Below are 14,754 nucleotides of genomic sequence, written 5' to 3' on the forward strand. Positions count from 1 at the left end.
TGCAGCATAAGAAGTAACACTACCCACTTTACTTGCAACTCTGATTCCGCGGGAGTGTGAATACAGTCTTTATGACTGTTATGTATGAATGATGCAAATAAAGAATCTTTCAGATAACATCTGGACGCTCAAGTGCCAGTGATGGCACATATTGACAGCAGAGTGCATGAGACAAAGCCTAGAATGGGAGCTGTAATGCTGCAGTGAATAATACAGAAAGCAGGATTTCTCTATTAGTCATTCAGGAGATGTCTAATAATTGCCAGAAAGTACCACAGTCTCAGGAACAGTCAAATTTTCTCTCTAAGGCAATGGTATGGAAGACTGAAAAGTGGGTTGTCTAATTACTGTAGCTGAGCAGCTGAACTAGTAGAAAGCTGTGGAGTACAGCTGAGAAGCCGCTAATTAATAAAATAGAGACATCTTGCTCGTTAATCCCTCAAAGGTCTGCAGAAGAGCTCTGTGACATCTTAAAAGGAAGATATGCAGATTGTGAAACCTCTGAATGCCTCACATGGAGAAATGAAGTGTGAAAGGAACTAATGAGGCTGGTAGCATTTGGAGTGTGAGCACACACTGTCTGTGCATGTGAGGCAATTAAGGAGCTGCAGCGCCTGATGGACACCAGAGCGCAGAATGAATGCACCATGTCTGTGCATGGGTGGAGGGGTACCCACACTGAGAGAAACCCAGCCATTGGGATTGGAATTACTGGTGTGATTTCCTTTACTGGCCTTAATTAACAGAAGTGCAATGTTACATTTGATGCTACTTAAAATACAGACGGAGGAAAGCAACATGAGTCACTAGTTGCAGAACATAGCAAGTGTCTGGTGGGAGATACAGATGCTGGAACAACTGCCATTAATATTGGCTAGTAGGTACAGTACACGGGTGATTTGGGGATATCTAGGCAGGGTTCTGCCTGGGCATATGTTAGCAGTGACCAGAAAGACATATTCTAGAAGGAAGACTGAGCCAATAACAATGATGGCAACATCCTCAGGAGTGAGAAAACCTGTGCTCCCTTCATTGCAGTTTACTGGGATTAGAGATCAACTAGCTATCTTTGGGTCTATGAGCAAACCAAAAGTAAGGTAAACAGCTTAACTAACTACAGCCAGTAATTTAACTCCAAGCCTCATTCTTACTGCTGGGTCTTGCCTTTCTTTTGTATACTTGGACTTTTCCACTGTACAGCTGCAGCCTGCTGTTGGTTTTCCTAAAACTTGAGTGACTAGAGAAAAAAGTCCTATTCATCAAGGTGTCTGAGCACCACATTTTTTCATTATTTTTCTCGTAAGATTATATTCTTCCTTCCTCAAGTCAACTATCCAAAAGGCACAGGCACTTCTAATTTGTTTATTCAAAAACTTAATCCACAGTATAAATGGAATATTGCTTGCTATTCCACTTAATTCTGTTTTCTTTCATGGCTTCTTGTCAACTTAAACTGCTGATGTCAGGTTTGTTGCAGGGCTCTGGGTGCTATATCAGCTAGCCACAATAGCTGTAGTCCCTTCCCTGGGTTACCTATGGTAGCCCATAATGATTTCTGGAGTTTGGGGGTTTGAGGATTTTTACCTGATGTGCCACACATTACAGGAGTTAGATTTCAGAAAAAGAGTAATTTAGCTTTGAGACTAGCCAAGTAGTGCAAGTAATAGGTTTTGTAAAAGCGTAGTTTAACTGAGGCTGGAATCTGACCAACTTTGATGTGTTTCTGATAGTCCTTCTTTAGTATGAGGTTTATAATCCTGATTTATACCTAGTTCTGATTTTCAATGTGGGTTTAAAAATCAGTGACCTGGACCTTCAGCCTTAAACTTCACCTTGAATGATCGTGTAATTTCACTGTATTGATAGGAATCTGATGCTGAGACACTTAGCTATTCTAGTAAGCAACTTAAGTCCTTCTGTCACATTCCCTTAAAAATATGTCTGTCTGCCAGATATGCTTATTTCTGGGTCGGCTGACTAGATGATTCCATCTTATCCTGTTTTCTGTTCTGCTTCTATCTGGACACCATCACCATTCACCTTTAGTGACCTTTCAGGTGTTGCATCTAATTTCTCAGTTACAAAAGACATTCCTAGTATCAATAATGATTTCAACTTGAATGTATCTTTCCTGTATTTTGAGGAAAGTGGTTTTCTGCATACTGTTGTATTATGAACACATTATTCGTATAAAATAATGAAGATTAGGAACTTTTGAAATAAAGGTCATTGTAATAAGAGGTAAGAGTTGTGAGTCCAGTCAACACATATGCTTGTAGATATTTTGTTATAAAACAGGATCTTTGCTCTTGATTTAATAGAGAACAGTAGAAGGTAAATGCTTGCTGGCATGTTTAATGCATTATCATTATTCCCCACAGTCGTGTGGGGAATACAGAGGAGGAACTGGCTGCTGCTGTAATGTCTGTGTTAAACTTCTCCTAAGGTCTCTTACCTGTGAGACTGACTGTTTTGTGGTGTGTGGGTGTGTGTGGGTGTGTTAAACTTCTTTCCCCACTAGAAATTAAAAATCACATTAGTCATCACTTTAAAATAATAACTTGGATGAGCTTAGGTTAAAGTTAACTCCCTGAGGTATGTTTCTTTTTACAGGGCAACTCTCGAATTCCACAATAGAAAAAAACTCCAAACCTGTAAATGTGTTTGTCTTCTGACTTTAATCTATATTTATACATTGAGTCTTTGTGCCAATGAAAAAACAGAGAGCAAAAACAAGTGATGCCATCACTGTGATAAGAAGAGAAGGTAGCTCAAGGAAATGAAAAATCTCCCCATTTCTTAATGTGTTTAATCAATATCAGAAGATAGCCGTGAAATTATTGTTCTTGTAACCAGCTTGTGTTAGTTTCCCATTTCTATTTAGTTACTGATTAAATATAAATGGTAATTTGTCTATGGATAGTTGAGAATGGAAACTGGGTAACATTAAAGTATATTCAGTAATATCCATCTCTTGGTCATTAAACAGATGGTGCTCTTCTGTAGAAGGCTTGCTGACCTCTCATAGATAGTTTGGAATGCTGTATTTGTTAATGAGAGAAATCTGATCTCCATCACAAGCTGAACTGATCCTTTCATCTGTTACAAGCTACATTAGATGAAATTGATTGCTGTAGTCAAGAGCAGCAAATTCCCATTCCATCTCACAAACCATGTGAAAGAAACTGTGTTTCAAAGCATGACTGGGATAAGGCTGTAATACTGGGTTCAGTTCAGTAAGCTGAGCTTTGTAAGTGAAAGCTTGGAATTACTAACTTTGCTGCCAAGGGAAAGTTTTTATTCTTTTAATTCTGCTGCCAAAAAGGGCTCTATTGGCAGGTACTGGAGAGTTCCTGTGTGACTTTGCTGGAAACCTTGCAATGTTATAGAAACCTCCAGCCACCCAGTCTGCTGCATATGGGACATGAACTATAACTCATTGACATTATTGCTGGTCAATTAGAGGTGCACCCGTGTGACTGAGGCCTTGATCTGTGTCTCTGCTATGCAAGCTGACACATGCTCTTGCAGGTTTGCCAATTCTGCACTGAGCTCTGCAGAGACCATCCTCTGCAGGGCTTTCACCAAGGATAATGGGGAGTTGGATTCCTTTCATGGCATGATGTGGGACCACTGTGATCTTGCCAGAGGATTCCTGGGAAGCTGCCAAAAAGACAGCAAAACTTTCTTTTATTCCATTCAGAAGGCAAATAACCTGGGATTCTCTACACACACCACACTAGCAGAGCTCTTTCAGTATGTGCCCCCAATCTTTTTAGCTTTAAATCCAAGGTTAAGATGTTGGCATGTACGTGGTTCAAAGATCCTCCTGAACAAAAAGCTTCTAATACTGTAAAAGCCTGAAAGCCTTAGTTTCATCTGTTCCTGTGCTTAGTTTTATCTAAGCAGCAATATGCTGAGTGACTTGGAGTGGGTCATGAAAGTCTGGCAGTGTAAAAGGACATGCAAGGTATTGAAAGACTTCTTGAAAGAACTGAGCTCATTTGGAAGTGAATAATAAGGATTGAAGTCTATAAGTCCTGTAAGTTTCTAAAGGCCCTGCTGCTTGCATCTTTTTTTCTTGTTTACTAAAATTATTTTTCCTTTACTAAAATTATTCTTTCTCTAAGGGTATTAAAATTGCATATCTTTCTGTTCCTCTAGTGAAAAAAACTCTACTCTTTTGATTCTGTAATCCTTAACATAAAATCATCATATTTTAATTGCCTAGCAGCCGTACTTAGGGCAAAAAGATCTGTGCTCCTGCAATTTACTTGTCTGTTCTCACCCAAATGCTGGTACAGGAAGCAGACTGGAAAACCTGAGGGGAACAATACTGTCTAAAGCCCAGGGGAACAGTAAGAACCATTATAACCCCACAGGAGGATGGCAGCTGGTGTTAGGTGGTGGCTTTTTCTTGGTTCTCAGTAGGTTACTGTCAGGCCTGTTTCCTCTTGTACACAAAGTGTTTTGTTAAATCCAATTTATGGCATTAAGGAGTTTCTGAGTTCAAACATGCTGTGAAGATTTGTCACTGTTCACTGCACCAGGTCTCCTTCCACAGCTCCTGGCAATAACGCTCTTAAAGCACTTTCTACTGAGCTCTTTTTAAAAAAGTAGAAATTGTCCTTCCAGTAAAAAGTCACACAGGCTTGATACCGTAATGTGCTGGAAAAGCTGGATGTCAACGGGTATCTGTATGACTTTTGACTGAGGATAGCAAAACTTTTCCCCTTTGCCCTTTCCTTGCAGGCTATCTTAATGGATCTGATGTGTGTGGACCAGAGAATTGGTGAGTCTGCCAAAGAATTTGCAACAGTTGAAAGCCACCCCTTGAATGTATGCTGGAGGCAGGAATTCATTCTGCAGGAGCTTCTTTCTCTCTCCCCCTGAAAATGACCATCCTGCAATGTCACTGTATGTGCACACAGAGGGGAGCAACTGCAACATTATTTTTTCAAAGTATTTAAATGGTTTTGACTAACCTACTGGAGTCAGGATCAAAGAAACCAGAACTAGCACAGAATTGTGCAAAAAATGGCAGAACAGCTTCTTCAGCAAATTACAGAGTCACACAGAATCACAGAATGGGTAAGATTGGGAGGGACCACAGAGGGCTATCTGGTCCAACCTCCCTGCTCCATCAGGGCCATTCTAGAGTACACTGCAGAGGATTGTGGCCAGATAGTTCTTGAATATCTCCAGTGAGGGAGACTCCACAACTTCTCTGGGCAATCTGTTCCAGTATGTGGTCACCTGCACAGTAAAGATATCTTCCTCATATTCAGGTGGACTTTCCTGTCCATCAGTTTCTGTGCATTGCTATTTATCCTATTGCTCAGCACCACTGAGAAGAGCTCCGTTCAATCCTCCTGGAACCCTCCTTTCAGAGACTGGTAGACATTAATGAGATCCCCTCTCAGTCATCTAAAGGCTGAACAGCTCCCTCAGGCTTACCTGGTAAGAGAGATGCCCCAGTCCCCTCAACATCTTTGTTGCCCTCCACTGCTTCTGGTCCAGGAGCTGCATGTTATATACACAGGCACAGTCATCTCTCTCAGCTTTACTTCCCCCTCACACATATACCTCACACTGTATGCATATCTCATTTTTCTTACCTGTTGTATTTTCTTCTTCTCTTCTTGACTTCAAATGGTAGAAACATTGCCTGTCAGTAAAGGTAAGAGGCAAACATCTTTCCTTCAGCTGCAGGCTTCTTGTTAGACCCAAGTTTTCAACAGCACATGGAAACAGTTTTTTTCTTCACATGCTGGTCAGAAGTCCCTTCTGCAGCTCATTGAAAGACTGCTCTGAGTCACTGGGCTAGAAAATTTTTGACCAGTACAATAGCATTCCAGTCAGGTATTGTAAATGTTTGATCTTGTTTTAAGATCAAATATCTTAGGGTGTGACTTGGGCAGGCTCTACTTGATTGGGACATAAACAGATTTACTGCAGGATACACCCATTGATGTAGAGTCATTAACTCAAGCTTTTGGTGGAAGTTTTACATTGAGAGTATTTTCCAGACAACTCTAGAAGTCTTACATAGAGAGGATACAGATCTTAACAGGCTGTAAACTTACATTCTTCCTTTTGATATTCCATATTTATTTGCCCATCTAGATGTCCATTTTCTAGAACGCCGTGAAACCTCCAGTGTAAGCAAGTGGTCAAAGAAATGGTCAGTCATCTTTCACCAAAACATCCTTCCAGAATTTCACAAGTGTTTTTGAGAGCACTTTGTACATTAAGGTCATCCACAAAGCTGACAAATAAGCTTTTAATATCAGCTTCCTTCTAAAACTCTTTAGGAGGAAGAGGATGTTCTTCAAGATTAAGTAAAAGGGGATGTAATTTTCAGAGCTGGCTGAAAAGTTTGAAGGTCTTCTGAAACAAAGAATTTCAACAAGTGGAGCCACCAGGCTAGGAACTGGCGTGAAAATCCTTGCTTTGCTCCAAAGGTCCATTTCTCTAAATCTCTAAGTTACTGCTTTGATAGTGTAGGTTAAAGCTTGATCCAGAATTCTGTGTTTATGAAAGATACTCATATCAACACTTAATGTATTTTTTGATTAATCCTATAGGGTGCTTACACTTAAAGTTAATTCTATCCCAACTGAACTTTGAAAAGAGATTGTGAAAGTTGTCAGTTGGAAATTTTCAGCCTGGTGTGTGCAAGTTTAAAGATGGCTAATATGATGTGTCTTGTATCAACACAAATTATTCAGTCCTTCAAACACTATGAACCAAGAATTTACAATAAGATTAAGTTGATAATTGGGAGACCTATTGAGGGAACTGTACTCACCTAAGAATAGAGCAATGACATGAAACTGAGCTAGGAGAAGCACTTCAAGATCACTCCTGCTTAAACATCAGCAATATGGTGACACAGACAGAGAATTACATTAAATTCAAAGAGATTAACAAAACCAGACTAAAGATAAAGCCCACAGATTAAAACTGATTAAAGTCACAGATTAAAAGTAAAACAAGAACTTCCTTGTCTGTCCTATAAAAGTGAACATACCCAGATGACTACCGAGATGACCCACCTTAGCTGTTTCAATATTTCAACAAATACCCTTTGTTCCTTATTGGAGAGTTCAAGATTGAAATAGCATGATGTTGCACATGTACTAAGATAGAACTAACCATGTAGAATAGTATAAAGAAACTTGGTTAAAAACCACCATTATACATTAGGGTTAGCTGTTTCAAAATTTGTTTCAGTAAAATAATCCTGTTCAGTTTCAAATGGAACAACACAGAGATTCATCTAGTCAAAGAAAATCAAATTTTAATAAAAAATATTATGAGGTGCCTTTTTTGTACACAAATACTGTGCTTAATTGTGTTTGTTCTAGCCTAAAAGATTACCTGACAACAAATTAAATTTTCTACTAAAGAAAACCCAAATATTCGACAGTAGAGATAAAAATCAAACTCAGATTTTCAGATTGTGGTGGATTATCTATAATGCCTCTTGTCTTACGTGCACAATGTCCATGATTTGCAACACTGTGAAATCCACACCAAGGCAGATGGAAGTGTTTACACCACTCTTAGAGTGGGATTTAAGGAGCTTCAGGAGTCACAAGGCTTGCAAAAGCCAAGAATTCTGAAAAGTTAATAAAAGCCATGAAAGGACTCCTGTGTTCCAGCAGGAGTGAAAATGAGAGATTCACTTACCTCCTGATCTCCCCCTAGAAAGCAGCAGGGGCCTTCTTGTGAGAGGCCAGATACTGACCTTGCCTTCTCTTGGTCCGTGTCTGGGTGAAGAGAAGTCCCTTGTTGCTTGGGCTGGGACTGAAGATTTGGACTACAAGGTAAGATGCAGACCCTAAAAGGCAAAAATAGGAGCAGAAGTCAGGGCAGGTGATTTGCTCACCAGTGAGTGAACTCTATAAAGATGTAAGAAAAGCTGCCATCAGTAGAGGCCCAAGTGAGGTATATGATATTTCTGTTTCTAATGAAGAATATTCATTAGAATATTCTTATAGCCAGCTATAAGCAGCTATCTAGTTAAAAGACATGTAAATACTGACTAGGAGTTTTGGGAGATGTCAGTTAGTCTGCTCTGGGCTCAAAGATATTTTTTACAGCTTTCTGCTCTTGGTTGATGCTTCAGACCAAACAAGTTATTAGCATGCTGCTTCCCTCATGTGCAGGCATCCATCCATATGTGCATGTCAAGATGTGTGCAACTTTATTAATGTCTTCCTCACAGCTATCATTACAGGTATCTCCAGAAGAAATTCTGACTAAAATGAGACTTAATGTTTATAAAAAAACAGGGCTGTGTAAAATTGTGGTCTCCTTCCGGATGAGGGAGTTGTAGCACTGGCTGGTGACTCTTGAAATAATGACTACCTCGTCGGGGTCAAAGCAAGGCTGGTACCCTGGCTGGAACCAGCACAGGCGGCTATCCTCAGCCGCGCGGTCCATATCCCACTGCATCAATGTGATGGATGGCAATATGGCGATTTATTGCAGGGAAACTTAACATTTTATAGCCTGTGGGTCACTGTGTTACTCCCATCTGCATACGTCACACCTGGGTGCTATTGGCTAATTGCAAGGGGCCTTGCTATCCTAACAGAGAGGGGTCGGATAACTTTCCGTAACATCCCGAATTCTTCCGCATCGCCAGGCCCTAACTACAACACTACCTCCAGCACCTCAAGGGAGCAGGGCATGCCAGGGAATACCAGAGGAAATGCCAGAGGAAACAACTGGCAAAACTTTGGCAGAAAGGACTCAAAGTGAATGTAGGGCTTTTCTTTCTGCTTTTTCTAAATAGATCCTAGATGTTGCAAGTGACCTAGTCAAAAGAGTTGCCCAGAACTAGGGCTTTTTAGAAGCTGTTACTCTTCTTTATATTTCTCAGTAAGGCAGTGTCTTGCCACGGCACATGACAGCACTTGTGTGCTACAATTATTAATATTGGAAACTTTTAATCCGCCATTAAGATTCACTGTGCTCAAAATGATCTGCCAGCAGACACATTTCTAAGTACCTTAAAATTGTAAAGGATAGGTATTCTCTTGCCAAAGTGCTCCTGGTCTCAGTGCTGCAGTTTTGCACATGTCTGTATGACCTCCAGCTTACACTTTGATAGAGACTTGGTGAAAACTCTACTTTCACTTCAGTCATGGGAAGGAGCTGGAGGGAAATCAGCATGGTAAACTGTCCTAGCAAAGCGCTTTCAAATCTTTTTTCAAGACATTCAAGAATCAATTCTAAGCAATCCCAGCTTGTGCTTCTCAAATGTTTGTGCTTGCCAAGGAATAGGACTTCCTCTTCTGTCAGCAAGATGGATTTCACGACCATCACTAAATCCTTTCATTCTGATTTTATTGCTATAGTTGAGCAGTTCCTTCTAGATCACGTTTTGTGTACTTATAATTTCACAAATTAGTTTCCTACCTCCTCAAGTTATTTTTTTACCAAATACTGTTTTCCATTTCTATTATCAAGATTAGCTGACATGCCAGATTGAAAAACAATCACATCTGGCCGGTGCTGAATATCTGAAGAAAAGTCTTAGAATTCATTTCTAAACTAAAAAGTAAGAAAGAAGTGCTATTTCAGAAATACTTGTGGTTTTCTAAAGGTTATTAGACATTCCATGATGTTAAAATACTACTTTTTTTTCAGTCCTTAGTGCTGCTTTTGAAGACTGCTATAAACAGGCATAGCTCTCTAAAGATTTTTCCTGCCAAGTATTCAGCACAAATTGACAGGGTCTTAAGCCTTAATAGCTTCTTTAAGAGAGAGAGGCTGTATTGGGAATAGAACTGCTTTTGGGCAAAAAAAATCAGAATTTTGGAGAATAGTTGAAATCTGCATGTATCTACAAGGGTATTTGGTTCTGAGCTCACTTCCTGACATGGGGAAAACACTGCAGGGAGGGCTCTGGAGTACTGTGGATAATAATCCTCTTGCCCTCCCTGTCTGATTCACTGATCATTCCCTTCCTATCTGACAGATGAATGATGAGCATCCTTGTACATCAGTGAGAAACCTGTAGCTGGATAAAAATAAGCAGGATAAAAATAAGCAGAATGAGAATTTAACTTACAAACTGTGGAATGACCACATTCCCATTATTAGTGTACTTTTTCTTCTCACACTAATGGAGTCAGACACAGCAGGATATTTGTAAGATTCCCTCCTTCATCTATTTATTGGATAGCTGTAGTTCCATAACTTTGGAATAAGTTCTTGTAACCTGAACTGAAAAGGAAGTCCTCAGTCCTTCATCTCCTGATGGATCAGTGCAGGGTGCCACCCAGCAGTTGATTCTTACAATTATTGAGCTCAAGAGAAAATTACAGCACCAGGGAGTTTTTGCTGTTGTGTTTTTGTTTGCTTTTGCATACTGGTGGGATAGTCTCATGACTAATTTCTCAATGAGAAATTACTCATCTGAGCACTGTACAAGGAGGTATACCTGTAAAGAAATTTTAATGTTTCTGAATTATTATCAGGCCCAGTATGATCTAGCTAACCCATGAAATAGCCAAACTCTGGCCAAACTACTGCTTTTTCTAAACATAACTCAGCAGGAATATGTGGCAACTACTTGATATAGATCGAGTTATGGCTTGGACCATAACTGCTTGACAGCAGCACTGTTTGCTGGGTTAAGAACTGGCTGGATGGCCAGGACTGGAGAGCGGTGATGAATGGTGCTGCACCCAGCTGGGGGACAGTCACCAGAGGTGTCCCTCAGGGGTCTGTGCTGGGGCCTGTCCTGTTCAGTAGTTTTATTGATGACATGGATGAGGGTATTTAGTAAATATAATAGTAAATAGTAATAATAAAATAGTAAATTTGCAGATGACACTCAGCTGGGAGCATGTGCTGATCTGCTGGAAGGCAGGAGGGCTCTGCAGAGAGACCTGGAACGACTGGATCGATGGGTGGAATCCAATAAGATGAAGTTTAATAAGTCCAAGTGCCGGGTCCTGCATTTTGACCACGATAACGCCCTGCAGTGTTATAGGCTGGGGATGGTGGGGCTGGACAGGGCCCAGGCAGAAAGGGACTGGGGGTGCTGGTGACAGCAGCTGAACATGAGCCAGCAGTGTGTCCTGGTGGCCAAGAAGGCCAATGGCTCCTGGCCTGGATCAGGAATGGTGTGGCCAGCAGGACCAGGGACGTCATTCTCCCCCTGCACTCAGCACTGGTGAGGCCACACCTGGAGTGCTGTGTCCAGTTCTGGCCCCTCAGTTTGGGAGGGACATTGAGACACTTGAGCGCATCCAGAGGAGGAAACGAGGCTGGTGAGGGGCTTGGAACACAAACCCTGTGAGGAACGGCTGAGGGAGCTGGGGTTGTTTAGCCTGGAGAAAAGGAGACTCAGAGGTGACCTTATCACTCTCTACAACTCCCTGAAAGGTGTTTGTGGTCAGGTGAGGGTTATCTCTTTCACCACACAGCATCTGACAGAACGAGAGGACACAGTTTCTAGCTGCATCAAGGGAAATATAGGTTGGATATTAGGAAAAAGTTTTTTATGGAAAGAGTGATAAAGTACTGGATTTGTCTGCCCAGGGAGGTGGTGGAGTCACCATCCCTGGATGTGTTTAAAAAAAGACTGGATGTGGCACTCAGCGCCATGGTTTAGTTGTGGTGTTAGGGCATGGGTTGGACTTAATGATCTTGGAGGTCTCTTCCAACCTAGTGATTCTGTGATTCTGAGTCTATGATAAGTCCTGGGTCTAGCTTTGAGCAAATTATTTTAGAGGGATGAATAATGCAAAATTCTCTTGATTAATTTTATAAATGCCTTTACCTGAAATGGTAATGTAATGTTAATATTGTTTGGGAGCCTTAAGTAGTGATTCATCTGAATACAGCTGAATAATGCATCTTTTGCAGGAGTTTCCAGTTGAGGCACTGATGGTATGTCTGGAATCTCCCCACTTCCTCTGCACAGTGACTGCCAGAGCTCTCAAGGTTTGAAGGACAAATAATTGTGCTCTGCACCCTTTTCTGGAACCTGGGAAATACAGTGCATCTGTTATGCCTGCTAAGGGATACAGGCTAACAATAGTGCATTTATTAACTGGGTTTCTGTGCTTCTGGGTTGTTTTTTTCTTTCCAGAAATACTAAAATGAAAGGTAAACCTTTTGTGCCATGTTATCTGTGAGTGTTTTTTTTTTTTTCTATTTCTGAGTTAAAAGCCAAATTGGACTTCTTTGTCCAGCAAAATCTTGCTACCTTGATGACAGTTTCATCCTGGGGATAACTGTTGTCTTCCCTGATCTGAGTCCCCCACCCAATGATTGAGTCTAAGGTCCCTTCCAGGTAGCCTCATATTGCAGTGAAAGTCTGATATAGTGGGAATTAGGGGGAGACACAGCACTAGAATACTCAGGCATCCCTTCTTTAATGCAGAAAAATGTTGGAGCTGGGAGAAGTAAATAGAAGAACAGCCTCACATTCCTTTATCATATTCCAAAAGGGAGGGTCAGACCCTAAACTATATGTTAAATGATTGCTATAAATGTTGACAAGGATTCCTTTGAATGTGAAGCATAGTCTGCACTGTGCCTCAATGAGTCTGCAGTGGTTACATACCTACCACTTATATAGCTTTTCAGGAGAGTCATGGAAGCTTAAAATAGCACTGCATGCTCTTGTATGACTATGTCATTAATGCTGAGCTGGTCAGCACTGTTGGCCAGTACCACAGCTTTGTGCTTCAAGCAAGGCAGCACAAGCACAGAGTTTGTTCCATTTGTTGATATACAGATTTGAGGAGGAAGAAAGAATAAATACCCTTGCACCAAAACATTCTCAGCTTTGAAAGTCAGCTTTATTGTGAACTAATAGACAAGCTAAAAAAAGGTGGCATGACTTGTCTGTCCTCACAAAATGGATTTCTGACTGTCACACTTCTCCGCAACACTGTGGAAATAAAGCTAGATAGATGGAATGTATTTTCCTCTCAAAAGAGACAGGCCTTTGATTCCTTTGTGAAGACAGGCTTTCCGTGCACTGCTTCTTTCAAACAACCAAGCATAATCAAGTGGACTTTAGTTTCTACATCAAGATGCAAGGTAGTTTTAGGACTCTGAAAGTAGAAAACAAAAGCCTGCATCACACAGTTTATGTTTTAACTTCAGAGATGAGGAAAGGGACTCAGCTTCTGCTTGCATCCTGCACTCTCAGCTGTAAATCCCTGCACTTAGATGTATCATCTTTGAAGAGTTTTAACCAGTGCCTTGGAATATTTATGGCAGCAGAAGACCTTCCGGCCAAGGGGCTGGCGCTCATTCACCAGCAGGAGGGCCGAGTGCAGAGAGAGGCTAACTGAGCTGGAAGGTCTCTTTCAGATGAGCCATGAATGGGAATGACTGAAGGGTTAGTGACTGCAGAATCCCTTAATGAATGTGGCTGTGTTTATGGAACTCAGACAGACTCTTGCTCAGCCCAGCATCTCCACTGGGCACAGGGCAGTGGGTGGAGCTTCAGAAAACAGTGCTTTTTGCCATCCTGGCAGTTGTTATCTTCTGGGGTGCAAGCTCTCTTCACCTAATGTGACTCAGGCCGTGCCCTGAACTGGACTGCTGAGTCATGTAGCTGCTTCTAGGTTGTTTCTTCTGCAGATCCCTGGTGTAAGAGCACCCAGCTGCAACTTTGTCCCCACACTAGCAAAATGAGGATATGTGCTCAGACTTGAGCAGCCTAAGTAAATCTCCTATATATAGCTGGATAAAGGGGTGACTTCCTAGATGTGATAGCCAGGCATTGTGATAGCAAATTCATCACATATGATTTCCCATGAATAAAGCACTAGGGTGTCAAACTTTACAGAGATTCGAAAACAACCATGTGTGTCATTTAATGACTCCTCAAACTAATCCGGCACTTCCTCCGACCACAAACCAGGAATCTTTTTACTGACTGTCTGTCAATGGCTCATAAACGCCGCCAGGGGGAAGACTTTGTCTGTCTTTCAGGTACCAGGCCTCCATTCCTGGAACTTGTTTAAAACGTGAAACAAATTCTAGAAGAGAAATCCAGCTGCTTTAGCTATAAAACAGTGTTGTACAACCTAAAGTCTTCAGTCGGTTACAAATAAGTTAAAGCCCACTAACAGCAACATACTTCTGCTCCAGGAAGGGCCCCAAAATCTTCTTATCCAGCAATTTGTAGAAAAAGAGGTCCTGTAGATTCTCTTGATGAAAGTCTTGCTATAATTCCTGAGCTTAGGGGTATTGCATTTTTAAAATATCAGTGCAGAGGACATATTAAGAAGCCCCATTAGCTGTGCTACTAGAATGAAACCTAAGACTTTACAAAGTCTGTTGCAGGATTGTTTTGATGCCTGTTCCACAGATCTTCCCAAAGCATTTCCTATGGGTGATGCTGCTAGCACTCCTTACACTGTACCTTTGTACACACACTGACAACATGGATGTAACCCTGCAGCTACTTGCCAGGTAGCATAGTATAATCTTAATTTTACTGATAAGAGTGATTTGTCTGAGGTCACAGTGGAAAAAAATTATCATCTTGATCTCATCATGATTCTCATTGGAGTTCCCTCTGACAGCATAAATCAAAGGGAAAAAAATTAAATCAGTGGAAATCTGGTGTAGCTTTTCATCTGTTATCCCTGCATTCCTTGTGCCTTTTAAGCTTGTTTGATTGCTTTTCAGGGATGTGACTTTTAAATTTAATTAGCATGCTACTACTCATTCCTTCATCTGACATGGAAAAGCTGGAATTAA

Source organism: Poecile atricapillus, chromosome 3 (genome assembly GCF_030490865.1).
Source record: "Poecile atricapillus isolate bPoeAtr1 chromosome 3, bPoeAtr1.hap1, whole genome shotgun sequence".
Lineage (NCBI taxonomy): Eukaryota > Metazoa > Chordata > Aves > Passeriformes > Paridae > Poecile > Poecile atricapillus.